Source organism: Dendrobates tinctorius, unplaced genomic scaffold (assembly GCF_039654945.1).
Source record: "Dendrobates tinctorius isolate UK_male_01 unplaced genomic scaffold, ASM3965494v1 ptg000468l, whole genome shotgun sequence".
Taxonomy (NCBI): domain Eukaryota; kingdom Metazoa; phylum Chordata; class Amphibia; order Anura; family Dendrobatidae; genus Dendrobates; species Dendrobates tinctorius.
Genome location: NW_027362130.1, coordinates 1 through 27,954, shown reverse-complemented (window position 1 = coordinate 27,954; position 27,954 = coordinate 1).

Sequence of the window (27,954 nt, the reverse complement as noted above, 5' to 3'; positions counted from 1 at the left end):
GAGTGTCGTCTAGCTAGGGGGCCCACACTCCATCCGAGTGTCGTCTAGCTAGGGGTCCCACACTCCGTCCGAGTGTCGCCTAGCTAGAGGGCCCACACTCCGTCCGAGTGTCGCCTTGCTAGGGGGCCCACACTCCGTCCGAGTGTCGCCTTGCTAGGGGGCACACACTCCGTCCGAGTGTCGCCTAGCTAGGGGGCCCACACTCCGTCCGAGTGTCGCCTAGCTAGGGGGCCCACACTCCGTCCGAGTGTCGCCTCGCTAGGGGGCCCACACTCCGTCCGAGTGTAGCCTAGCTAGGGGTCCCACACTCCGTCCGAGTGTCGCCTAGCTAGGGGGAGCACACTCCGTCCAAGTGTCACCTAGCTAGGGGGCTCACACTCCGTCCGAGTGTCGCCTAGCTAGGGGGCCCACACTCCGTCCGAGTGTCACCTAGCTAGGGGGCCCACACTCCGTCCGAGTGTAGCCTAGCTAGGGGTCCCACACTTCGTCCGAGTGTCGCCTAGCTAGGGGGCCCACACTCCGTCTCAGTGTCGCCTAGCTAGGGGGCCCACACTCCACCAGAGTGTCGCCTAGCTAGGGGGCCCACACTCTGTCCGAGTGTCGCCTAGCTAGTGGGCCAACACTTCGTCCGAGTGTCGCCTAGCTAGGGGGCCCACACTCCTTCCGAGTGTCGTCTAGCTAGGGGGCCCACACTCCGTCCGAGTGTCGCCTAGCTAGGTGGCCCACACTCCGTCCGAGTGTCGCCTAGCTAGGGGGCCAACACTCCGTCCGAGTGTCGCCTTGCTAGGGGGCCCACACTCCGTCCGAGTGTCACCTAGCTAAGGGGCCCACACTCCGTCCGAGTGTCGCCTAGCTAAGGGGCCCACACTCCGTCAGAGTGTCGCCTAGCTAGGGGGCCCACACTCCGTCCGAGTGTCGCCTCGCTAGGGGTCCCACACTCCGTCCGAGTGTAGCCTAGCTAGGGGGCCCACACTCCGTCTGAGTGTCGCCTAGGTAGGGGGCCCACACTCCGTCCAAGTGTCACCTAGCTAGGGGGCCCACACTCCGTCCGAGTGTCGCCTAGGTAGGGGGCCCACACTCCGTCCGAGTGTCGCCTAGCTAGGGGGCCCACACTCCGTCCGAGTGTCGCCTAGCTAGGGGGCCAACACTCCGTCCGAGTGTCGCCTAGCTAGGGGGCCCACACTCCGTCCGAGTGTCGCCTAGCTAGGGGGCCCACACTCCGTCCGAGTGTCGCCTAGCTAGGGGGGCCCACACTCCGTCCGAGTGTCGCCTAGCTAGGAGGCCCATACTCCGTCCGAGTGTCGCCTAGCTAGGGGGCCCAAACTCCATCAGAGAGGCGCCTAGCTAGGGGGCCCACACTCCGTCAGAGTGTCGCCCAGCTAGGGGGCCCACACTCCGTCCGAGTGTCGCCTAGCTAGGGGGCCAACACTCCGTCCGAGTGTCGCCTAGCTAGGGGGCCCACACTCAGTTCGAGTGTCGCCTAGCAAGGGGGCCCACACTCCGTCCGAGTGTCGCCTAGCTAGGGGGCCCACACTCCGTCCGAGTGTCGCCTAGCTAGGGGGACCACACTCCGACCGAGTGTCGCCTAGCTAGGGGGCCCACACTCCATCCGAGTGTCGCCTAGCTAGGGGGCCCACACTCCGTCCGAGTGTCGCCTAGCTAGGGGGACCACACTCCGACCGAGTGTCACCTAGCTAGGGGGCCCACACTCCGTCCGAGTGTCGCCTAGCAAGGGGGCCCACACTCCGTCCGAGTGTCGCCTAGCTAGGGGGCCCACACTCCGTCCGAGTGTCGCCTAGCTAGGGGGCCCACACTCCGTCCGAGTGTCGTCTAGCTAGCGGGCCCACACTTCGTCCGAGTGTCGCCTAGCTAGGGGGCCCACACTCCGTCCGAGTGTCGCCTAGCTAGGGGGCCCACACTCCGTCCGAGTGTCGCCTAGCTAGGGGGCCCACACTCCATCCGAGTGTCGCCTAGCTAGGGGGCCCACACTCCGTCCGAGTGTCTCCTAGCTAGGGGGCCCACACTCCGTCCGAGTGTCGCCTAGCTAGGGGGCCCACACTCCGTCCGAGTGTCGCCTAGCAAGGGGGCCCACACTCCGTCCGAGTGTTGCCTAGCTAGGGGGCCCACACTCCGTCCAAGTGTCTCCTAGCTAGGGGGCCCACACTCCGTCCGAGTGTCGCCTAGCTAGGGGGCCCAGACTCCGTCCGAGTGTCGCCTAGCTAGGGAGCCCACACTCAGTCCGAATGTCGCCTAGCTAGGGGGCCCACACTCAGTCCGAGTGTCGCCTAGCTAGGGGGCCCACACTCAGTCCGAGTGTCGCCTAGTTAGGGGGTCCACACTCTGTCCGAGTGTCGCCTAGCTAGGGGGCTCACACTCCGTCCGAGTGTCGCCAAGTTAGGGGTCCCACACTCCGTCCGAGTGTCGCCTAGCTACGGGGCCCACACACCGTCCGCGTGTCGCCTAGCTAGGGGGCCCAAACTCCATCAGAGAGGCGCCTAGCTAGGGGGCCCACACTCCGTCCGAGTGTCGCCTAGCTAGGGGGCCCACACTCCGTCCGAGTGTCGCCTAGCTAGGGGGACCACACTCCGACCGAGTGTCGCCTAGCTAGGGGGCCCACACTCAGTCCGAGTGTCGCCTAGCAAGGGGGACCACACTCCGTCCGAGTGTCGCCTAGCTAGGGGGCCCACACTCCGTCCGAGTGTCGCCTAGCTAGGGGGCCCACACTCCGAGTGTCGTCTAGCTAGCGGGCCCACACTTCGTCCGAGTGTCGCCTAGCTAGGGGGCCCACACTCCGTCCGAGTGTCGCCTAGCTAGGGGGACCACACTCCGACCGAGTGTCGCCTAGCTAGGGGGCCCACACTCCATCCGAGTGTCGCCTAGCTAGGGGGCCCACACTCCGTCCGAGTGTCGCCTAGCTAGGGGGACCACACTCCGACTGAGTGTCGCCTAGCTAGGGGGCCCACACTCCGTCCGAGTGTCGCCTAGCAAGGGGGCCCACACTCCGTCCGAGTGTCGCCTAGCTAGGGGGCCCACACTCCGTCCGAGTGTCGCCTAGCTAGGGGGCCCACACTCCGTCCGAGTGTCGTCTAGCTAGCGGGCCCACACTTCGTCCGAGTGTCGCCTAGCTAGGGGGCCCACACTCCGTCCGAGTGTCGCCTAGCTAGGGGGCCCACACTCCGTCCGAGTGTCGCCTAGCTAGGGGGCCCACACTCCATCCGAGTGTCGCCTAGCTAGGGGGCCCACACTCCGTCCGAGTGTCTCCTAGCTAGGGGGCCCACACTCCGTCCGAGTGTCGCCTAGCTAGGGGGCCCACACTCCGTCCGAGTGTCGCCTAGCAAGGGGGCCCACACTCCGTCCGAGTGTCGCCTAGCTAGGGGGCCCACACTCCGTCCAAGTGTCTCCTAGCTAGGGGGCCCACACTCCGTCCGAGTGTCGCCTAGCTAGGGGGCCCAGACTCCGTCCGAGTGTCGCCTAGCTAGGGAGCCCACACTCAGTCCGAATATCGCCTAGCTAGGGGGCCCACACTCAGTCCGAGTGTCGCCTAGCTAGGGGGCCCACACTCAGTCCGAGTGTCGCCTAGCTAGGGGGTCCACACTCTGTCCGAGTGTCGCCTAGCTAGGGGGCTCACACTCCGTCCGAGTGTCGCCAAGTTAGGGGTCCCACACTCCGTCCGAGTGTCGCCTAGCTACGGGGCCCACACACCGTCCGCGTGTCGCCTAGCTAGGGGGCCCAAACTCCATCAGAGAGGCGCCTAGCTAGGGGGCCCACACTCCGTCAGAGTGTCGCCCAGCTAGGGGGGCCCACACTCCGTCCGAGTGTCGCCTAGCTAGGGGGCCAACACTCCGTCCAAGTGTCGCCTAGCTAGGGGGCCCACACTCCGTTCGAGTGTCGCCTAGCAAGGGGGCCCACACTCCGTCCGAGTGTCGCCTAGCTAGGGGGCCCACACTCCGTCCGAGTGTCGCCTAGCTAGGGGGACCACACTCCGACCGAGTGTCGCCTAGCTAGGGGGCCCACACTCAGTCCGAGTGTCGCCTAGCAAGGGGGACCACACTCCGTCCGAGTGTCGCCTAGCTAGGGGGCCCACACTCCGTCCGAGTGTCGCCTAGCTAGGGGGCCCACACTCCGAGTGTCGTCTAGCTAGCGGGCCCACACTTCGTCCGAGTGTCGCCTAGCTAGGGGGCCCACACTCCGTCCGAGTGTCGCCTAGCTAGGGGGCCCACACTCCGTCCGAGTGTCGCCTAGCTAGGGGGCCCACACTCCGTCCGAGTGTCGCCTAGCTAGGGGGCCCACACTCCGTCCGAGTGTCTCCTAGCTAGGGGGCCCACACTCCTTACGAGTGTCGCCTAGCTAGGGGGCCCACACTCCGTCCAAGTGTCGCCTAGCAAGGGGGCCCACACTCCGTCCGAGTGTCGCCTAGCTAGGGGGCCCAAACTCCGTCCAAGTGTCTCCTAGCTAGGGGGCCCACACTCCGTCCGAGTGTCGCCTAGCTAGGGGGCCCAGACTCCGTCCGAGTGTCGCCTAGCTAGGGAGCCCACACTCAGTCCGAATGTCACCTAGCTAGGGGGCCCACACTCAGTCCGAGTGTCGCCTAGCTAGGGGGCCCACACTCCATCCGAGTGTCGCCAAGTTAGGGGGTCCCACACTCCGTCCGAGTGTCGCCTAGCTACGGGGCCCACACACCGTCCGCGTGTCACCTAGCAAGGGGGCCCACACTCCGTCCAAGTGTCGCCTAGCTAGAGGGCCCACACTCCGTCCGAGTGTCGCCTAGATAGGGGGCCCACACTCCGTCCGAGTGTCGCCTAGCTAGGGGGGCCCATACTCCGTCAGAGTGTCGCCTATCTAGGGGGTCCACACTCCGTCAGAGTGTCGCCTATCTAGGGGGCCCACACTCCGTCCGAGTGTCGCCTATCTAGGGGGACCACACTCCATCCGACTGTCGCCTAGCTAGGGGGCCCACACTCCGTCAGAGTGTCGCATAGCAAGGGGGCCCACACTCCGTCCGAGTGTCGCCTAGCTAGGGGGCCCACACTCCGTCAGAGTGTCGCCTAGCAAGGGGGCCCACACTCCGTCTGCGTGTCGCCTAGCTAGGGGGCCCACACTCCGTCCGAGTGTCGCCTAGCTAGGGGGCCCACACTCCGTCAGAGTGTCGCCTAGGTAGGGGGCCCACACTCCGTCTGAGTGTCGCCTAGCTAGGGGGCCCACACTCTGTCCGAGTGTCACCTAGCTAAGGGGCCCACACTCCGTCAGAGTGTCGCCTAGCTAGGGGGGCCCATACTCCGTCAGAGTGTCGCCTAGCTAGGGGGCCCACACTCCGTCCGAGTGTCGCCTAGCTAGGGGGACCACACTCCATCCGAGTGTCGTCTAGCTAGGGGTCCCACACTCCGTCCGAGTGTCGCCTAGCTAGAGGGCCCACACTCCGTCCGAGTGTCGCCTTGCTAGGGGGCCCACACTCCGTCCGAGTGTCGCCTTGCTAGGGGGCCCACACTCCGTCCGAGTGTCGCCTAGCTAGGGGGCCCACACTCCGTCCGAGTGTCGCCTAGCTAGGGGGCCCACACTCCGTCAGAGTGTAGCCTCGCTAGGGGGCCCACACTCCGTCCGAGTGTAGCCTAGCTAGGGGTCCCACACTCCGTCCGAGTGTCGCCTAGCCAGGGGGCGCACACTCCGTCCAAGTGTCACCTAGCTAGGGGGCTCACACTCCGTCCGAGTGTCGCCTAGCTAGGGGGCCCACACTCCGTCCGAGTGTCACCTAGCTAGGGGGCCCACACTCCGTCCGAGTGTAGCCTAGCTAGGGGTCCCACACTCCGTCCGAGTGTCGCCTAGCTAGGGGGCCCACACTCCGTCCAAGTGTCGCCTAGCTAGGGGGCCCACACTCCGTCCGAGTGTCACCTAGCTAAGGGGCCCACACTTCGTCCGAGTGTCGCCTAGCTAGGGGTCCCACTCTCCGTCAGAGTGTCGCCTAGCTAGGGGGCCCACACTCCGTAAGAGTGTCGCCTAGCTAGGGGGCCCACACTCCGTAAGAGTGTCGCCTAGCTAGGGGGCCCACACTCCGTAAGAGTGTCGCCTAGCTAGGGGGCCCACACTCCGTCTGAGTGTCGCCTAGCTAGGGGGCCCACACTCTGTCCGAGTGTCGCCTAGCTAGCGGGCCAACACTTCGTCCGAGTGTCGCCTAGCTAGGGGGCCCACACTCCTTCCGAGTGTCGCCTAGCTAGGGGGCCCACACTCCGTCCGAGTGTCACCTAGCTAGGTGGCCCACACTCCGTCCGAGTGTCGCCTAGCTAGGGGGCCAACACTCCGTCCGAGTGTCGCCTAGCTAGGGGGCCCACACTCCGTCCGAGTGTCACCTAGCTAAGGGGCCCACACTCCATCCGAGTGTCGCCTAGCTAAGGGGCCCACACTCCGTCAGAGTGTCGCCTAGCTAGGGGGCCCACACTCCGTCCGAGTGTCACCTAGCTAGGGGGCCCACACTCCGTCCGAGTGTCGCCTAGCTAGGGGGCCCACACTCCGTAAGAGTGTCGCCTAGCTAGTGGGCCAACACTCCGTCCGAGTGTCGCCTAGCTAGGGGGCCCACACTCCGTACGAGTGTCGCCTAGCTAGGGGACCCACACTCCGTACGAGTGTCGCCTAGCTAGGGGGCCACACTCCGTCCGAGTGTCGCCTAGCTAGGGGGCCCACACTCCGTCCGAGTGTCGCCTAGCTAGGGGGCCCACACTCCGTCCGAGTGTCGCCTAGCTAGGGGGCCCGCACACCGTCCGAGTGTCGCCTAGCATGGGGGCCCACACTCCGTCCGAGTGTCGCCTAGCTAGGGGGCCCACACTCCGTCCGAGTGTCGCCTAGGTAGGGGGCCCACACTCCGTCCGCGTGTCGCCTAGCTAGGGGGCCCACACTCCGTCCGAGTGTCGCCTAGGTAGGGGGCCCACACTCCGTCCGAGTGTCGCCTAGCTAGGGGGCCCACACTCCGTCCGAGTGTCGCCTAGCTAAGGGGCCCACACTCCGTCAGAGTGTCGCCTAGCTAGGGGGGCCCACACTCCGTCAGAGTGTTGCCTATCTAGGGGGCCCACACTCCGTCAGAGTGTCGCCTTATCTAGGGGCCCACACTCCGTCCGAGTGTCGCCTATCTAGGGGCCCGACACTCCGTCCGACTGTCGCCTAGCTAGGGGGCCCACACTCCGTCAGAGTGTCGCATAGCAAGGGGGACCACACTCCGTCCGAGTGTCGCCTAGCTAGGGGGCCCACACTCCGTCCGAGTGTCGCCTAAGCAAGGTGGCCCACACTCCGTCATAGTGTCGCCTAGCTAGGGGGCCCACACTCCGTCCGAGTGTCGCCTAGCTAGTGGGCCAACACTCCGTCCGAGTGTCGTCTAGCTAGGGGGCCCACACTCCATCCGAGTGTCGTCTAGCTAGGGGTCCCACACACTCCGTCCGAGTGTCGCCTAGCTAGAGGGCCCACACTCCGTCCGAGTGTCGCCTTGCTAGGTGGCCCACACTCCGTCCGAGTGGTCGCCTTGCTAGGGGGCACACACTCCGTCCGAGTGTCGCCTAGCTAGGGGGCCCACACCTGTCCGAGTGTCGCCTAGCTAGGGGCCCACACTCCGTCCGAGTGTCGCCTCGCTAGGGGGCCCACACTCCGTCCGAGTGTAGCCTAGCTAGGGGTCCCACACTCCGTCCGAGTGTCGCCTAGCTAGGGGGAGCACACTCCGTCCAAGTGTCACCTAGCTAGGGGCTCACACTCCGTCCGAGTGTCGCCTAGCTAGGGGGCCCACACTCCGTCCGAGTGTCACCTAGCTAGGGGGCCCACACTCCGTCCGAGTGTAGCCTAGCTAGGGGTCCCACACTTCGTCCGAGTGTCGCCTAGCTAGGGGGCCCACACTCCGTCTCAGTGTCGCCTAGCTAGGGGGCCCACACTCCACCAGAGTGTCGCCTAGCTAGGGGGCCCACACTCTGTCCGAGTGTCGCCTAGCTAGTGGGCCAACACTTCGTCCGAGTGTCGCCTAGCTAGGGGGCCCACACTCCTTCCGAGTGTCGTCTAGCTAGGGGGCCCACACTCCGTCCGAGTGTCGCCTAGCTAGGTGGCCCACACTCCGTCCGAGTGTCGCCTAGCTAGGGGGCCAACACTCCGTCCGAGTGTCGCCTTGCTAGGGGGCCCACACTCCGTCCGAGTGTCACCTAGCTAAGGGGCCCACACTCCGTCCGAGTGTCGCCTAGCTAAGGGGCCCACACTCCGTCAGAGTGTCGCCTAGCTAGGGGGGCCCACACTCCGTCCGAGTGTCGCCTCGCTAGGGGTCCCACACTCCGTCCGAGTGTAGCCTAGCTAGGGGGCCCACACTCCGTCTGAGTGTCGCCTAGGTAGGGGGCCCACACTCCGTCCAAGTGTCACCTAGCTAGGGGGCCCACACTCCGTCCGAGTGTCGCCTAGGTAGGGGGGCCCACACTCCGTCCGAGTGTCGCCTAGCTAGGGGGCCCACACTCCGTCCGAGTGTCGCCTAGCTAGGGGGCCCACACTCCGTCCAAGTGTCACCTAGCTAGGGGGCTCACACTCCGTCCGAGTGTCGCCTAGCTAGGGGGCCCACACTCCGTCCGAGTGTCACCTAGCTAAGGGGCCCACACTTCGTCCGAGTGTCGCCTAGCTAGGGGGCCCACACTCCGTCCGAGTGTCGCCTAGCTAGGGGGCCCACACTCCGTCCGAGTGTCGCCTAGCTAGGGGGCCCACACTCCGTCCGAGTGTCGCCCTAGCTAGGGGGGCCCACACTCCGTCCGAGTGTCGCCTAGCATGGGGGCCAACACCTCCGTCCCGAAGTGTCGCCTAGCTAGGGGGGCCCACACTCCGTCCGAGTGTCACCTAGCTAAGGGGCGCACACTCCGTCCGAGTGTCGCCTAGCTAAGGGGGCCCACACCTCCGTCAGAGTGTCGCCTAGCTAGGGGGCCCCGCACACCGTCCGAGTGTCGCCTAGCAAGGGGGCCCACACTCTGTCCGAGTGTCGCCTAGCTAGGGGGCCCACACTCCGTCCGAGTGTCGCCTAGGTAGGGGGCCCACATTCCGTCCGCGTGTCGCCTAGCTAGGGGGCCCACACTCCGTCCGAGTGTCGCCTAGGTAGGGGGCCCACACTCCGTCCGAGTGTCGCCTAGCTAGGGGGCCCACACTCCGTCCGAGTGTCGCCTAGCTAGGGGGCCCACACTCCGTCCGAGTGTCACCTAGCTAGGGGGCCCACACTCCGTCCGAGTGTCGCCTAGCTAGGGGGTCCACACTACGTCCGATTGTCGCCTAGCTAGGGAGCCCACACTTCGTATGAGTATCGCCTAGCTAGGGGGCCCACACTCCGTCCGAGTGTCGCCTATCTAGGGGGCCCACACTTCGTCCGAGTGTCGCCTAGCTAGGGGGCCCACACTCCGTCCGAGTGTCGCCTAGCTAGGGGGCCCGCACACCGTCCGAGTGTCGCCTAGCATGGGGGCCCACACTCCGTCCGAGTGTCGCCTAGGTAGGGGGCCCACACTCCGTCCGCGTGTCGCCTAGCTAGGGGGGCCCACACTCCGTCCGAGTGTCGCCTAGGTAGGGGGCCCACACTCCGTCCGAGTGTCGCCTAGCTAGGGGGCCCACACTCTGTCCGAGTGTCGCCTAGCTAAGGGGCCCACACTCCGTCAGAGTGTCGCCTAGCTAGGGGGGGCCCACACTCCGTCAGAGTGTCGCCTATCTAGGGGGCCCACACTCCGTCCGAGTGTCGCCTAGCTTGTGGGCCAACACTCCGTCCGAGTGTCGTCTAGCTAGGGGGCCCACACTCCATCCGAGTGTCGTCTAGCTAGGGGTCCAACACTCCGTCCGAGTGTCGCCTAGCTAGAGGGCCCACACTCCGTCCGAGTGTCGCCTTGCTAGGGGGCCCACACTCCGTCCGAGTGTCGCCTTGCTAGGGGGCCCACACTCCGTCCGAGTGTCGCCTAGCTAGGGGGCCCCACACTCCGTCCGAGTGTCGCCTAGCTAGGGGGCCCACACTCCGTCCGAGTGTCGCCTCGCTAGGGGTCCCACACTCCGTCCGAGTGTAGCCTAGCTAGGGGTCCCACACGCCGTCCGAGAGTGTCGCCTAGCTAGGGGGCGCACACTCCGTCCAAGTGTCACCTAGCTAGGGGGCTCACACTCCGTCCGAGTGTCGCCTAGCTAGGGGGTCCACACTCCGTCAGAGTGTAGCCTAGCTAGGGGTCCCACACTCCGTCCGAGTGTCGCCTAGCTAGGGGGCCCACACTCCGTCCAAGTGTCACCTAGCTAGGGGGCTCACACTCCGTCCGAGTGTCGCCTAGCTAGGGGGCCCACACTCCGTCCGAGTGTCACCTAGCTAAGGGGCCCACACTTCGTCCGAGTGTCGCCTAGCTAGGGGGCCCACTCTCCGTCAGAGTGTCGCCTAGCTTGGGGGCCCACACTCCGTAAAAGTGTCGCCTAGCTAGGGGGCCCACACTCCGTAAGAGTGTCGCCTAGCTAGGGGGCCCACACTCCGTCTGAGTGTCGCCTAGCTAGGGGGCCCACACTCCACCAGAGTGTCGCCTAGCTAGGGGGCCCACACTCTGTCCGAGTGTCGCCTAGCTAGCGGGCCAACACTTCGTCCGACTGTCGCCTAGCTAGGGGGCCCACACTCCTTCCGAGTGTCGCCTAGCTAGGGGGGCCCACACTCCGTCCGAGTGTCGCCTAGCTAGGTGGCCCACACTCCGTCCGAGTGTCGCCTAGGTAGGGGGCCAACACTCCGTCCGAGTGTCGCCTAGCTAGGGGGCCCACACTCCGTCCGAGTGTCACCTAGCTAAGGGGCCCACACTCCGTCCGAGTGTCGCCTAGCTAAGGGGCCCACACTCCGTCAGAGTGTCGCCTAGCTAGGGGGCCCACACTCCGTCTGAGTGTCGCCTAGCTAGGGGGCCCACACTCCGTAAGAGTGTCGCCTAGCTAGTGGGCCAACACTCCGTCCGAGTGTCGCCTAGCTAGGGGGCCCACACTCCGTCCGAGTGTCGCCTAGCTAAGGGGCCCACACTCCGTCAGAGTGTCGCCTAGCTAGGGGGACCACACTCCGTCCGAGTGTCGCCTAGCTAGGGGGCCCACACTCCGTAAGAGTGTCGCCTAGCTAGTGGGCCAACACTCCGTCCGAGTGTCGCCTAGCTAGGGGGCCCACACTCCGTCCGAGTGTCGCCTAGCTAGGGGGCCCACACTCCGTCCGAGTGTCACCTAGCTAGGGGGCCCACACTCCGTCCGAGTGTCACCTAGCTAGGGGGGCCCACACTCCGTCCGAGTGTCGCCTAGCTAGGGGGTCCACACCTTGTCCGATTGTCGCCTAGCTAGGGGGCCACACTCCGTATGAGTGTCGCCTAGCTAGGGGGCCCACACTCCGTCCGAGTGTCGCCTAGCTAGGGGGCCCACACTCCGTCCGAGTGTCGCCTAGCTAGGGGGCCCACACTCCGTCTGAGTGTCGCCTAGCTAGGGGGCCCGCACACCGTCCGAGTGTCGCCTAGCAAGTGGGCCCACACTCCGTCCGAGTGTCGCCAAGCTTGGGGGCCCACACTCCGTCCGAGTGTCGCCTAGGTAGGGGGCCCACACTCCGTCCGCGTGTCGCCTAGCTAGGGGGCCCACACTCTCCGTCCGAGTGTCGCCTAGCTAGGGGGCCCACACTCCGTCCGAGTGTCGCCTAGCTAGGGGGCCCACACTCCGTCCGAGTGTCGCCTAGCTAGGGGGCCCGCACACCGTCCGAGTGTCGCCTAGCATGGGGGCCCACACTCCGTCCGAGTGTCGCCTAGCTAGGGGGGCCCACACTCCGTCCGAGTGTCGCCTAGGTAGGGGGCCCACACTCCGTCCGCGTGTCGCCTAGCTAGGGGGCCCACACTCCGTCCGAGTGTCGCCTAGGTAGGGGGCCCACACTCTGTCCGAGTGTCGCCTAGCTAAGGGGCCCACACTCCGTCCGACTGTCGCCTAGCTAGGGGGCCCACACTCCGTCAGAGTGTCGCATAGCAAGGGGGCCCACACTCCGTCCGAGTGTCGCCTAGCTAGGGGGGCCCACACTCCGTCCGAGTGTCGCCTAGCAAGGGGGCCCACACTCCCGTCATAGTGTCGCCTAGCTAGGGGGCCCACACTCCGTCCGAGTGTCGCCTAGCTAGTGGGCCAACACTCCGTCCGAGTGTCGTCTAGCTAGGGGGGCCCACACTCCATCCGAGTGTCGTCTAGCTAGGGGTCCCACACTCCGTCCGAGTGTCGCCTAGCTAGAGGGCCCACACTCAGTCCGAGTGTCGCCTTGCTAGGGGGCCCACACTCCGTCCGATTGTCGCCTAGCTAGGGGGCCCACACTCCGTCCAAGTGTCACCTAGCTAGGGGGCTCACACTCCGTCCGAGTGTCGCCTAGCTAGGGGGCCCACACTCCGTCCGAGTGTCACCTAGCTAAGGGGCCCACACTTCGTCCGAGTGTCGCCTAGCTAGGGGGCCCACTCTCCGTCCGAGTGTCGCCTAGCTAGGGGGCCCGCACACCGTCCGAGTGTCGCCTAGCATGGGGGCCCCACACTCCGTCCGAGTGTCGCCTAGCTAGGGGGCCCACACTCCGTCCGAGTGTCGCCTAGGTAGGGGGCCCACACTCCGTCCGCGTGTCGCCTAGCTAGGGGGCCCACACTCCGTCCGAGTGTCGCCTAGGTAGGGGGCCCACACTCCGTCCGAGTGTCGCCTAGCTAGGGGGCCCACACTCCGTCCGAGTGTCGCCTAGCTAAGGGGCCCACACTCCGTCAGAGTGTCGCCTAGCTAGGGGGGGCCCACACTCCGTCAGAGTGTCGCCTATCTAGGGGGCCCACACTCCGTCAGAGTGTCGCCTATCTAGGGGGCCCACACTCCGTCCGAGTGTCGCCTATCTAGGGGGGCCCACACTCCGTCCGACTGTCGCCTAGCTAGGGGGCCCACACTCCGTCAGAGTGTCGCATAGCAAGGGGGACCACTACTCCGTCCGAGTGTCGCCTAGCTAGGGGGGCCCACACTCCGTCCGAGTGTCGCCTAGCAAGGTGGCCCACACTCCGTCATAGTGTCGCCTAGCTAGGGGGCCCCACACTCCGTCCGAGTGTCGCCTAGCTAGTGGGCCAACACTCCGTCCGGAGTGTCGTCTAGCTAGGGGGCCCACACTCCCATCCGAGTGTCGTCTAGCTAGGGGTCCCACACTCCGTCCGAGTGTCGCCTAGCTAGAGGGCCCACACTCCGTCCGAGTGTCGCCTTGCTAGGGGGCCCACACTCCGTCCGAGTGTCGCCTTGCTAGGGGGCACACACTCCGTCCGAGTGTCGCCTAGCTAGGGGGCCCACACTCCGTCCGAGTGTCGCCTAGCTAGGGGGCCCACACTCCGTCCGAGTGTCGCCTCGCTAGGGGGCCCACACTCCGTCCGAGTGTAGCCTAGCTAGGGGTCCCACACTCCGTCCGAGTGTCGCCTAGCTAGGGGGAGCACACTCCGTCCAAGTGTCACCTAGCTAGGGGGCTCACACTCCGTCCGAGTGTCGCCTAGCTAGGGGGCCCACACTCCGTCCGAGTGTCACCTAGCTAGGGGGCCCACACTCCGTCCGAGTGTAGCCTAGCTAGGGGTCCCACACTTCGTCCGAGTGTCGCCTAGCTAGGGGGCCCACACTCCGTCTCAGTGTCGCCTAGCTAGGGGGCCCACACTCCACCAGAGTGTCGCCTAGCTAGGGGGCCCACACTCTGTCCGAGTGTCGCCTAGCTAGTGGGCCAACACTTCGTCCGAGTGTCGCCTAGCTAGGGGGCCCACACTCCTTCCGAGTGTCGTCTAGCTAGGGGGCCCACACTCCGTCCGAGTGTCGCCTAGCTAGGTGGCCCACACTCCGTCCGAGTGTCGCCTAGCTAGGGGGCCAACACTCCGTCCGAGTGTCGCCTTGCTAGGGGGGCCCACACTCCGTCCGAGTGTCACCTAGCTAAGGGGCCCACACTCCGTCCGAGTGTCGCCTAGCTAAGGGGCCCACACTCCGTCAGAGTGTCGCCTAGCTAGGGGGCCCACACTCCGTCCGAGTGTCGCCTCGCTAGGGGTCCCACACTCCGTCCGAGTGTAGCCTAGCTAGGGGGCCCACACTCCGTCTGAGTGTCGCCTAGGTAGGGGGCCCCACACTCCGTCCAAGTGTCACCTAGCTAGGGGGGCCCACACTCCGTCCGAGTGTCGCCTAGGTAGGGGGGCCCACACTCCGTCCGAGTGTCGCCTAGCTAGGGGGCCCACACTCCGTCCGAGTGTCGCCTAGCTAGGGGGGCCCACACTCCGTCCAAGTGTCACCTAGCTAGGGGGCTCACACTCCGTCCGAGTGTCGCCTAGCTAGGGGGCCCACACTCCGTCCGAGTGTCACCTAGCTAAGGGGCCCACACTTCGTCCGAGTGTCGCCTAGCTAGGGGGCCCACACTCCGTCCGAGTGTCGCCTAGCTAGGGGGCCCACACTCCGTCCGAGTGTCGCCTAGCTAGGGGGCCCACACTCCGTCCGAGTGTCGCCTAGCTAGGGGGGCCCACACTCCGTCCGAGTGTCGCCTAGCATGGGGGGCCAACACTCCGTCCGAGTGTCGCCTAGCTAGGGGGCCCACACTCCCGTCCGAGTGTCACCCTAGCTAAGGGGCGCACACTCCGTCCGAGTGTCGCCTAGCTAAGGGGGCCCACACTCCGTCAGAGTGTTGCCTAGCTAGGGGGCCCGCACACCGTCCGAGTGTCGCCTAGCAAGGGGGCCCACACTCTGTCCGAGTGTCGCCTAGCTAGGGGGCCCACACTCCCGTCCGAGTGTCGCCCTAGGTAGGGGGCCCACATTCCGTCCGCGTGTCGCCTAGCTAGGGGGCCCACACTCCGTCCGAGTGTCGCCTAGGTAGGGGGCCCACACTCCGTCCGAGTGTCGCCTAGCTAGGGGGCCCACACTCCGTCCGAGTGTCGCCTAGCTAGGGGGCCCACACTCCGTCCGAGTGTCACCTAGCTAGGGGGCCCACACTCCGTCCGAGTGTCGCCTAGCTAGGGGGTCCACACTACGTCCGATTGTCGCCTAGCTAGGGAGCCCACACTTCGTATGAGTATCGCCTAGCTAGGGGGCCCACACTCCGTCCGAGTGTCGCCTATCTAGGGGGCCCACACTTCGTCCGAGTGTCGCCTAGCTAGGGGGCCCACACTCCGTCCGAGTGTCGCCTAGCTAGGGGGCCCGCACACCGTCCGAGTGTCGCCTAGCATGGGGGCCCACACTCCGTCCGAGTGTCGCCTAGGTAGGGGGCCCCACACTCCGTCCGCGTGTCGCCTAGCTAGGGGGGCCCACACTCCGTCCGAGTGTCGCCTAGGTAGGGGGCCCACACTCTGTCCGAGTGTCGCCTAGCTAAGGGGCCCACACTCCGTCAGAGTGTCGCCTAGCTAGGGGGGGCCCACACTCCGTCAGAGTGTCGCCTATCTAGGGGGCCCCACACTCCGTCCGAGTGTCGCCTAGCTTGTGGGCCAACACTCCGTCCGAGTGTCGTCTAGCTAGGGGGGCCCACACTCCATCCGAGTGTCGTCTAGCTAGGGGTCCAACACTCCGTCCGAGTGTCGCCTAGCTAGAGGGCCCACACTCCGTCCGAGTGTCGCCTTGCTAGGGGGCCCCACACTCCGTCCGAGTGTCGCCTTGCTAGGGGGCCCACACTCCGTCCGAGTGTCGCCTAGCTAGGGGGGGCCCACACTCCGTCCGAGTGTCGCCTAGCTAGGGGGCCCACACTCCCGTCCGAGTGTCGCCCTCGCTAGGGGTCCCACACTCCGTCCGAGTGTAGCCTAGCTAGGGGTCCCACACGCCGTCCGAAGTGTCGCCTAGCTAGGGGGGCGCACACTCCGTCCAAGTGTCACCTTCCACACTCCGTCAGAGTGTAGCCTAGCTAGGGGTCCCACACTCCGTCCGAGTGTCGCCTAGCTAGGGGGCCCACACTCCGTCCAAGTGTCACCTAGCTAGGGGGCTCACACTCCGTCCGAGTGTCGCCTAGCTAGGGGGCCCACACTCCGTCCGAGTGTCACCTAGCTAAGGGGCCCACACTTCGTCCGAGTGTCGCCTAGCTAGGGGGCCCACTCTCCGTCAGAGTGTCGCCTAGCTTGGGGGCCCACACTCCGTAAAAGTGTCGCCTAGCTAGGGGGCCCACACTCCGTAAGAGTGTCGCCTAGCTAGGGGGCCCACACTCCGTCTGAGTGTCGCCTAGCTAGGGGGCCCACACTCCACCAGAGTGTCGCCTAGCTAGGGGGCCCACACTCTGTCCGAGTGTCGCCTAGCTAGCGGGCCAACACTTCGTCCGACTGTCGCCTAGCTAGGGGGCCCACACTCCTTCCGAGTGTCGCCTAGCTAGGGGGCCCACACTCCGTCCGAGTGTCGCCTAGCTAGGTGGCCCACACTCCGTCCGAGTGTCGCCTAGGTAGGGGGCCAACACTCCGTCCGAGTGTCGCCTAGCTAGGGGGCCCACACTCCGTCCGAGTGTCACCTAGCTAAGGGGCCCACACTCCGTCCGAGTGTCGCCTAGCTAAGGGGCCCACACTCCGTCAGAGTGTCGCCTAGCTAGGGGGCCCACACTCCGTCTGAGTGTCGCCTAGCTAGGGGGCCCACACTCTGTAAGAGTGTCGCCTAGCTAGTGGGCCAACACTCCGTCCGAGTGTCGCCTAGCTAGGGGGCCCACACTCCGTCCGAGTGTCGCCTAGCTAAGGGGCCCACACTCCGTCAGAGTGTCGCCTAGCTAGGGGGACCACACTCCGTCCGAGTGTCGCCTAGCTAGGGGGCCCACACTCCGTAAGAGTGTCGCCTAGCTAGTGGGCCAACACTCCGTCCGAGTGTCGCCTAGCTAGGGGGCCCACACTCCGTCCGAGTGTCGCCTAGCTAGGGGGCCCACACTCCGTCCGAGTGTCACCTAGCTAGGGGGCCCACACTCCGTCCGAGTGTCACCTAGCTAGGGGGCCCACACTCCGTCCGAGTGTCGCCTAGCTAGGGGGTCCACACCTTGTCCGATTGTCGCCTAGCTAGGGGGCCACACTCCGTATGAGTGTCGCCTAGCTAGGGGGCCCACACTCCGTCCGAGTGTCGCCTAGCTAGGGGGCCCACACTCCGTCCGAGTGTCGCCTAGCTAGGGGGCCCACACTCCGTCCGAGTGTCGCCTAGCTAGGGGGCCCACACTCCGTCTGAGTGTCGCCTAGCTAGGGGGCCCGCACACCGTCCGAGTGTCGCCTAGCAAGTGGGCCCACACTCCGTCCGAGTGTCGCCAAGCTTGGGGGCCCACACTCCGTCCGAGTGTCGCCTAGGTAGGGGGCCCACACTCCGTCCGCGTGTCGCCTAGCTAGGGGGCCCACACTCCGTCCGAGTGTCGCCTAGCTAGGGGGCCCACACTCCGTCCGAGTGTCGCCTAGCTAGGGGGCCCACACTCCGTCCGAGTGTCGCCTAGCTAGGGGGCCCGCACACCGTCCGAGTGTCGCCTAGCATGGGGGCCCACACTCCGTCCGAGTGTCGCCTAGCTAGGGGGCCCACACTCCGTCCGAGTGTCGCCTAGGTAGGGGGCCCACACTCCGTCCGCGTGTCGCCTAGCTAGGGGGCCCACACTCCGTCCGAGTGTCGCCTAGGTAGGGGGCCCACACTCTGTCCGAGTGTCGCCTAGCTAAGGGGCCCACACTCCGTCCGACTGTCGCCTAGCTAGGGGGCCCACACTCCGTCAGAGTGTCGCATAGCAAGGGGGCCCACACTCCGTCCGAGTGTCGCCTAGCTAGGGGGCCCACACTCCGTCCGAGTGTCGCCTAGCAAGGGGGCCCACACTCCGTCATAGTGTCGCCTAGCTAGGGGGCCCACACTCCGTCCGAGTGTCGCCTAGCTAGTGGGCCAACACTCCGTCCGAGTGTCGTCTAGCTAGGGGGCCCACACTCCATCCGAGTGTCGTCTAGCTAGGGGTCCCACACTCCGTCCGAGTGTCGCCTAGCTAGAGGGCCCACACTCAGTCCGAGTGTCGCCTTGCTAGGGGGCCCACACTCCGTCCGATTGTCGCCTAGCTAGGGGGCCCACACTCCGTCCAAGTGTCACCTAGCTAGGGGGCTCACACTCCGTCCGAGTGTCGCCTAGCTAGGGGGCCCACACTCCGTCCGAGTGTCACCTAGCTAAGGGGCCCACACTTCGTCCGAGTGTCGCCTAGCTAGGGGGCCCACTCTCCGTCAGAGTGTCGCCTAGCTAGGGGGCCCACACTCCGTAAGAGTGTCGCCTAGCTAGGGGGCCCCACACTCCGTAAGAGTGTCTCCTAGCTAGGGGGCCCACACTCCGTCTGAGTGTCGCCTAGCTAGGGGGCCCACACTCCACCAGAGTGTCGCCTAGCTAGGGGGCCCACACTCTGTCCGAGTGTCGCCTAGCTAGCGGGCCAACACTTCGTCCGACTGTCGCCTAGCTAGGGGGCCCACACTCCTTCCGAGTGTCGCCTAGCTAGGGGGCCCACACTCCGTCCGAGTGTCGCCTAGCTAGGTGGCCCACACTCCGTCCGAGTGTCGCCTAGGTAGGGGGCCAACACTCCGTCCGAGTGTCGCCTAGCTAGGGGGCCCACACTCCGTCCGAGTGTCACCTAGCTAAGGGGCCCACACTCCGTCCGAGTGTCGCCTAGCTAAGGGACCCACACTCCGTCAGAGTGTCGCCTAGCTAGGGGGCCCACACTCCGTCTGAGTGTCACCTAGCTAGGGGGCCCACACTCCGTCCGAGTGTCGCCTAGCTAGGGGGCCCACACTCCGTAAGAGTGTCGCCTAGCTAGTGGGCCAACACTCCGTCCGAGTGTCGCCTAGCTAGGGGGCCCACACTCCGTCCGAGTGTCGCCTAGCTAGGGGGCCCACACTCCGTCCGAGTGTCACCTAGCTAGGGGGCCCACACTCCGTCCGAGTGTCACCTAGCTAGGGGGCCCACACTCCGTCCGAGTGTCGCCTAGCTAGGGGGTCCACACCTTGTCCGATTGTCGCCTAGCTAGGGGGCCACACTCCGTATGAGTGTCGCCTAGCTAGGGGGCCCACACTCCGTCCGAGTGTCGCCTAGCTAGGGGGCCCACACTCCGTCCGAGTGTCGCCTAGCTAGGGGGCCCACACTCCGTCCGAGTGTCGCCTAGCTAGGGGGCCCACACTCCGTCTGAGTGTCGCCTAGCTAGGGGGCCCGCACACCGTCCGAGTGTCACCTAGCAAGGGGGCCCACACTCCGTCCGAGTGTCGCCTAGCTTGGGGGCCCACACTCCGTCCGAGTGTCGCCTAGGTAGGGGGCCCACACTCCGTCCGCGTGTCGCCTAGCTAGGGGGCCCACACTCCGTCCGAGTGTCGCCTAGCTAGGGGGCCCACACTCCGTCCGAGTGTCGCCTAGCTAGGGGGACCACACTCCGTCCGAGTGTCGCCTAGCTAGGGGGCCCACACTCCGTAAGAGTGTCGCCTAGCTAGTGGGCCAACACTCCGTCCGAGTGTCGCCTAGCTAGGGGGCCCACACTCCGTACGAGTGTCGCCTAGCTAGGGGACCCACACTCCGTACGAGTGTCGCCTAGCTAGGGGGCGCACACTCCGTCCAAGTGTCACCTAGCTAGGGGGCTCACACTCCGTCCGAGTGTCGCCTAGCTAGGGGGTCCACACTCCGTCAGAGTGTAGCCTAGCTAGGGGTCCCACACTCCGTCCGAGTGTCGCCTAGCTAGGGGGCCCACACTCCGTCCAAGTGTCACCTAGCTAGGGGGCTCACACTCCGTCCGAGTGTCGCCTAGCTAGGGGGCCCACACTCCGTCCGAGTGTCACCTAGCTAAGGGGCCCACACTTCGTCCGAGTGTCGCCTAGCTAGGGGGCCCACTCTCCGTCAGAGTGTCGCCTAGCTTGGGGGCCCACACTCCGTAAGAGTGTCGCCTAGCTAGGGGGCCCACACTCCGTAAGAGTGTCGCCTAGCTAGGGGGCCCACACTCCGTCTGAGTGTCGCCTAGCTAGGGGGCCCACACTCCACCAGAGTGTCGCCTAGCTAGGGGGCCCACACTCTGTCCGAGTGTCGCCTAGCTAGCGGGCCAACACTTCGTCCGACTGTCGCCTAGCTAGGGGGCCCACACTCCTTCCGAGTGTCGCCTAGCTAGGGGGCCCACACTCCGTCCGAGTGTCGCCTAACTAGGTGGCCCACACTCCGTCCGAGTGTCGCCTAGGTAGGGGGCCAACACTCCGTCCGAGTGTCGCCTAGCTAGGGGGCCCACACTCCGTCCGAGTGTCACCTAGCTAAGGGGCCCACACTCCGTCCGAGTGTCGCCTAGCTAAGGGGCCCACACTCCGTCAGAGTGTCGCCTAGCTAGGGGGCCCACACTCCGTCTGAGTGTCGCCTAGCTAGGGGGCCCACACTCCGTAAGAGTGTCGCCTAGCTAGTGGGCCAACACTCCGTCCGAGTGTCGCCTAGCTAGGGGGCCCACACTCCGTCCGAGTGTCGCCTAGCTAAGGGGCCCACACTCCGTCAGAGTGTCGCCTAGCTAGGGGGACCACACTCCGTCCGAGTGTCGCCTAGCTAGGGGGCCCACACTCCGTAAGAGTGTCGCCTAGCTAGTGGGCCAACACTCCGTCCGAGTGTCGCCTAGCTAGGGGGCCCACACTCCGTCCGAGTGTCGCCTAGCTAGGGGGCCCACACTCCGTCCGAGTGTCACCTAGCTAGGGGGCCCACACTCCGTCCGAGTGTCACCTAGCTAGGGGGCAAACACGCCGTCCGAGTGTCGCCTAGCTAGGGGGTCCACACCTTGTCCGATTGTCGCCTAGCTAGGGGGCCACACTCCGTATGAGTGTCGCCTAGCTAGGGGGCCCACACTCCGTCCGAGTGTCGCCTAGCTAGGGGGCCCACACTCCGTCCGAGTGTCGCCTAGCTAGGGGGCCCACACTCCGTCCGAGTGTCGCCTAGCTAGGGGGCCCACACTCCGTCTGAGTGTCGCCTAGCTAGGGGGCCCGCACACCGTCCGAGTGTCGCCTAGCAAGTGGGCCCACACTCCGTCCGAGTGTCGCCTAGCTTGGGGGCCCACACTCCGTCCGAGTGTCGCCTAGGTAGGGGGCCCACACTCCGTCCGCGTGTCGCCTAGCTAGGGGGCCCACACTCCGTCCGAGTGTCGCCTAGCTAGGGGGCCCACACTCCGTCCGAGTGTCGCCTAGCTAGGGGGCCCACACTCCGTCCGAGTGTCGCCTAGCTAGGGGGCCCGCACACCGTCCGAGTGTCGCCTAGCATGGGGGCCCACACTCCGTCCGAGTGTCGCCTAGCTAGGGGGCCCACACTCCGTCCGAGTGTCGCCTAGGTAGGGGGCCCACACTCCGTCCGCGTGTCGCCTAGCTAGGGGGCCCACACTCCGTCCGAGTGTCGCCTAGGTAGGGGGCCCACACTCTGTCCGAGTGTCGCCTAGCTAAGGGGCCCACACTCCGTCCGACTGTCGCCTAGCTAGGGGGCCCACACTCCGTCAGAGTGTCGCATAGCAAGGGGGCCCACACTCCGTCCGAGTGTCGCCTAGCTAGGGGGCCCACACTCCGTCCGAGTGTCGCCTAGCAAGGGGGCCCACACTCCGTCATAGTGTCGCCTAGCTAGGGGGCCCACACTCCGTCCGAGTGTCGCCTAGCTAGTGGGCCAACACTCCGTCCGAGTGTCGTCTAGCTAGGGGGCCCACACTCCATCCGAGTGTCGTCTAGCTAGGGGTCCCACACTCCGTCCGAGTGTCGCCTAGCTAGAGGGCCCACACTCAGTCCGAGTGTCGCCTTGCTAGGGGGCCCACACTCCGTCCGAGTGTCGCCTAGCTAGGGGGCCCACACTCCGTCCAAGTGTCACCTAGCTAGGGGGCTCACACTCCGTCCGAGTGTCGCCTATCTAGGGGGCCCACACTCCGTCCGAGTGTCACCTAGCTAAGGGGCCCACACTTCGTCCGAGTGTCGCCTAGCTAGGGGGCCCACTCTCCGTCAGAGTGTCGCCTAGCTAGGGGGCCCACACTCCGTAAGAGTGTCGCCTAGCTAGGGGGCCCACACTCCGTAAGAGTGTCGCCTAGCTAGGGGGCCCACACTCCGTCTGAGTGTCGCCTAGCTAGGGGGCCCACACTCCACCAGAGTGTCGCCTAGCTAGGGGGCCCACACTCTGTCCGAGTGTCGCCTAGCTAGCGGGCCAACACTTCGTCCGACTGTCGCCTAGCTAGGGGGCCCACACTCCTTCCGAGTGTCGCCTAGCTAGGGGGCCCACACTCCGTCCGAGTGTCGCCTAGCTAGGTGGCCCACACTCCGTCCGAGTGTCGCCTAGGTAGGGGGCCAACACTCCGTCCGAGTGTCGCCTAGCTAGGGGGCCCACACTCCGTCCGAGTGTCACCTAGCTAAGGGGCCCACACTCCGTCCGAGTGTCGCCTAGCTAAGGGACCCACACTCCGTCAGAGTGTCGCCTAGCTAGGGGGCCCACACTCCGTCTGAGTGTCACCTAGCTAGGGGGCCCACACTCCGTCCGAGTGTCGCCTAGCTAGGGGGCCCACACTCCGTAAGAGTGTCGCCTAGCTAGTGGGCCAACACTCCGTCCGAGTGTCGCCTAGCTAGGGGGCCCACACTCCGTCCGAGTGTCGCCTAGCTAGGGGGCCCACACTCCGTCCGAGTGTCACCTAGCTAGGGGGCCCACACTCCGTCCGAGTGTCACCTAGCTAGGGGGCCCACACTCCGTCCGAGTGTCGCCTAGCTAGGGGGTCCACACCTTGTCCGATTGTCGCCTAGCTAGGGGCCACACTCCGTATGAGTGTCGCCTAGCTAGGGGGCCCACACTCCGTCCGAGTGTCGCCTAGCTAGGGGGCCCACACTCCGTCCGAGTGTCGCCTAGCTAGGGGGCCCACACTCCGTCCGAGTGTCGCCTAGCTAGGGGGCCCACACTCCGTCTGAGTGTCGCCTAGCTAGGGGGCCCGCACACCGTCCGAGTGTCGCCTAGCAAGGGGGCCCACACTCCGTCCGAGTGTCGCCTAGCTTGGGGGCCCACACTCCGTCCGAGTGTCGCCTAGGTAGGGGGCCCACACTCCGTCCGCGTGTCGCCTAGCTAGGGGGCCCCACACTCCGTCCGAGTGTCGCCTAGCTAGGGGGACCACACTCCGTCCGAGTGTCGCCTAGCTAGGGGGCCCACACTCCGTAAGAGTGTCGCCTAGCTAGAGGCCAACACTCCGTCCGAGTGTCGCCTAGCTAGGGGGCCCACACTCCGTACGAGTGTCGCCTAGCTAGGGGACCCACACTCCGTACGAGTGTCGCCTAGCTAGGGGGCCCACACTCCGTCCGAGTGTCGCCTAGCTAGGGGGCCCACACTCCGTCCGAGTGTCGCCTAGCTAGGGGGCCCACACTCCGTCCGAGTGTCGCCTAGCTAGGGGGCCCGCACACCGTCCGAGTGTCGCCTAGCATGGGGGCCCACACTCCGTCCGAGTGTCGCCTAGCTAGGGGGCCCACACTCCGTCCGAGTGTCGCCTAGGTAGGGGGCCCACACTCCGTCCGCGTGTCGCCTAGCTAGGGGCCCACACTCCGTCCGAGTGTCGCCTAGGGTAGGGGGCCCACACTCCGTCCGAGTGTCGCCTAGCTAGGGGGACCACACTCCGTCCGAGTGTCGCCTAGCTAAGGGGCCCACACTCCGTCAGAGTGTCGCCTAGCTAGGGGGCCCACACTCCGTCAGAGTGTCGCCTATCTAGGGGGCCCACACTCCGTCAGAGTGTCGCCTATCTAGGGGGCCCACACTCCGTCCGAGTGACGCCTATCTAGGGGGCCCACACTCCGTCCGACTGTCGCCTAGCTAGGGGGCCCACACTCCGTCAGAGTGTCGCATAGCAAGGGGGACCACACTCCGTCCGAGTGTCGCCTAGCTAGGGGGCCCACACTCCGTCCGAGTGTCGCCTAGCAAGGGGGCCCACACTCCGTCATAGTGTCGCCTAGCTAGGGGGCCCACACTCCGTCCGAGTGTCGCCTAGCTAGTGGGCCAACACTCCGTCCGAGTGTCGTCTAGCTAGGGGGCCCACACTCCATCCGAGTGTCGTCTAGCTAGGGGTCCCACACTCCGTCCGAGTGTCGCCTGTTAGAGGGCCCACACTCCGTCCGAGTGTCGCCTTGCTAGGGGGCCCACAACTCCGTCCGAGTGTCGCCTTGCTAGGGGGCACACACTCCGTCCGAGTGTCGCCTAGCTAGGGGGCCCACACTCGTCCGAGTGTCGCCTAGCTAGGGGGCCCACACTCCGTCCGAGTGTCGCCTCGCTAGGGGGCCCACACTCCGTCCGAGTGTAGCCTAGCTAGGGGTCCCACACTCCGTCCGAGTGTCGCCTAGCTAGGGGGCGCACACTCCGTCCAAGTGTCACCTAGCTAGGGGGCTCACACTCCGTCCGAGTGTCGCCTAGCTAGGGGGCCCACACTCCGTCCGAGTGTCACCTAGCTAGGGGCCCACACTCCGTCCGAGTGTAGCCTAGCTAGGGGTCCCACACTTCGTCCGAGTGTCGCCTAGCTAGGGGGCCCACACTCCGTCTCAGTGTCGCCTAGCTAGGGGGCCCACACTCCACCAGAGTGTCGCCTAGCTAGGGGGCCCACACTCTGTCCGAGTGTCGCCTAGCTAGTGGGCCAACACTTCGTCCGAGTGTCGCCTAGCTAGGGGGCCCACACTCCTTCCGAGTGTCGTCTAGCTAGGGGCCCACACTCCGTCCGAGTGTCGCCTAGCTAGGTGGCCCACACTCCGTCCGAGTGTCGCCTAGCTAGGGGGCCAACACTCCGTCCGAGTGTCGCCTAGCTAGGGGCCCACACTCCGTCCGAGTGTCACCTAGCTAAGGGGCCCACACTCCGTCCGAGTGTCGCCTAGCTAAGGGGCCCACACTCCGTCAGAGTGTCGCCTAGCTAGGGGGCCCGCCACACCGTCCGAGTGTCGCCTAGCAAGGGGGCCCACACTCTGTCCGAGTGTCGCCTAGCTAGGGGGCCCACACTCCGTCCGAGTGTCGCCTAGCTAGGGGGTCCACACCTTGTCCGATTGTCGCCTAGCTAGGGGGCCACACACCGTATGAGTGTCGCCTAGCTAGGGGCACACACTCCGTCGAGTGTCGCCTAGCTAGGGGGCCCACACTCCGTCCGAGTGTCGCCTAGCTAGGGGGCCCACACTCCGTCCGAGTGTCGCCTAGCTAGGGGGCCCACACTCCGTCTGAGTGTCGCCTAGCTAGGGGGCCCGCACACCGTCCGAGTGTCGCCTAGCAAGGGGGCCCACACTCCGTCCGAGTGTCGCCTAGCTTGGGGGCCCACACTCCGTCCGAGTGTCGCCTAGGTAGGGGGCCCACACTCCGTCCGCGTGTCGCCTAGCTAGGGGGCCCCACACTCCGTCCGAGTGTCGCCTAGGTAGGGGGCCCACACTCCGTCCGAGTGTCGCCTAGCTAGGGGGCCCACACTCCGTACGATGGTCGCCCTAGCTAAGGGCCCACACTCCGTCAGAGTGTCGCCTAGCTAGGGGGGCCCACACTCCGTCAGAGTGTCGCCTATCTAGGGGGCCCACACTCCGTCAGAGTGTCGCCTATCTAGGGGGCCCACACTCCGTTCGAGTGTCGCCAATCTAGGGGGCCCACACTCCCGTCCGACTGTCGCCTAGCTAGGGGGCCCACACTCCGTCAGAGTGTCGCATAGCAAGGGGGACCACACTCCGTCCGAGTGTCGCCTAGCTAGGGGGCCCACACTCCGTCCGAGTGTCGCCTAGCAAGGGGGCCCACACTCCGTCATAGTGTCGCCTAGCTAGGGGGCCCACACTCCGTCCGAGTGTCGCCTAGCTAGTGGGCCCAACACTCCGTCCGAGTGTCGTCTAGCTAGGGGGGCCCCACACTCCATCCGAGTGTCGTCTAGCTAGGGGTCCCCACACTCCGTCCGAGTGTCGCCTAGCTAGAGGGCCCACACTCCGTCCGAGTGTCGCCTTGCTAGGGGGCCCACACTCCGTCCGAGTGTCGCCTTGGCTAGGGGGCACACACTCCGTCCGAGTGTCGCCTAGCTAGGGGGCCCACACTCCGTCCGAGTGTCGCCTAGCTAGGGGGCCCACACTCCGTCCGAGTGTCGCCTCGCTAGGGGGCCCACACTCCGTCCGAGTGTAGCCTAGCTAGGGTCCCACACTCCGTCCGAGTGTCGCCTAGCTAGGGGGCGCACACTCCGTCCAAGTGTCACCTAGCTAGGGGGCTCACACTCCCGTCCGAGTGTCGCCTAGCTAGGGGGCCCACACCTCCGTCCGAGTGTCACCTAGCTAGGGGTCCCACACTTCGTCCGAGTGTCGCCTAGCTAGGGGGCCCACACTCCGTCTCAGTGTCGCCTAGCTAGGGGGCCCACACTCCACCAGAGTGTCGCCTAGCTAGGGGGCCCACACTCTGTCCGAGTGTCGCCTAGCTAGTGGGCCAACACTTCGTCACGAGTGTCGCCTAGCTAGGGGGCCCACACTCCTTCCGAGTGTCGTCTAGCTAGGGGGCCCACACTCCGTCCGAGTGTCGCCTAGCTAGGTGGCCCACACTCCGTCCGAGTGTCGCCTAGCTAGGGGGCCAACACTCCGTCCGAGTGTCGCCTAGCTAGGGGGCCCACACTCCGGTCCGAGTGTCACCTAGCTAAGGGCCCCACACTCCGTCCGAGTGTCCGCCTAGCTAAGGGGCCCACACTCCGTCAGAGTGTCGCCTAGCTAGGGGGCCCGCACACCGTCCGAGTGTCGCCTAGCAAGGGGGCCCACACTCTGTCCGAGTGTCGCCTAGCTAGGGGGCCCACACTCCGTCCGAGTGTCGCCTAGGTAGGGGGCCCACATTCCGTCCGCGTGTCGCCTAGCTAGGGGCCCACACTCCGTCCGAGTGTCGCCTAGGTAGGGGGCCCACACTCCGTCCGAGTGTCGCCTAGCTAGGGGGCCCACACTCCGTCCGAGTGTCGCCTAGCTAGGGGGCCCACACTCCGTCCGAGTGTCACCTAGCTAGGGGGCCCACACTCCGTCCGAGTGTCGCCTAGCTAGGGGTCCACACTACGTCCGATTGTCGCCTAGCTAGGGGGCACACACTCCGTAACGAGTGTCGCCTAGCTAGGGGGCACACACTCCGTCCGAGTGTCGCCTAGGCTAGGGGGCGGGGCCCACACTCCGTCCGAGTGTCGCCTAGCTAGGGGGCCCACACTCCGTCCGAGTGTCGCCTAGCTAGGGGGCCCGCACACCGTCCGAGTGTCGCCTAGCATGGGGGCCAACACTCCGTCCGAGTGTCGCCTAGCTAGGGGGCCCACACTCCGTCCGAGTGTCACCTAGCTAAGGGGCCCACACTCCGTCCGAGTGTTGCCTAGCTAAGGGGCCCCACACTCCGTCAGAGTGTCGCCTAGCTAGGGGGCCCGCACACCGTCCGAGTGTCGCCTAGCAAGGGGGCCCACACTCTGTCCGAGTGTCGCCTAGCTAGGGGGCCCACACTCCGTCCGAGTGTCGCCTAGGTAGGGGGCCCACATTCCGTCCGCGTGTCGCCTAGCTAGGGGGCCCACACTCCGTCCGAGTGTCGCCTAGGTAGGGGGCCCACACTCCGTTCCGAGTGTCGCCTAGCTAGGGGGCCCACACTACGTCCGATTGTCGCCTAGCTAGGGAGCCCACACTTCGTATGAGTATCGCCTAGCTAGGGGGCCCACACCTCCGTCCGAGTGTCGCCCTATCTAGGGGGCCCACACTTCGTCCGAGTGTCGCCTAGCTAGGGGGCCCACACTCCGTCCGAGTGTCGCCCTAGCTAGGGGGCCCGCACACCGTCCGAGTGTCGCCTAGCATGGGGGCCCACACTCCGTCCGAGTGTCGCCTAGCTAGGGGGCCCACACTCCGTCCGAGTGTCGCCTAGGTAGGGGGCCCACACTCCGTCCGAGTGTCGCCTAGCTAGGGGGCCCACACTCTGTCCGAGTGTCGCCTAGCTAAGGGGCCCACACTCCGTCAGAGTGTCGCCTAGCTAGGGGGGCCCACACTCCGTCAGAGTGTCGCCTATCTAGGGGGCCCACACTCCGTCCGAGTGTCGCCTAGCTTGTGGGCCAACACTCCGTCC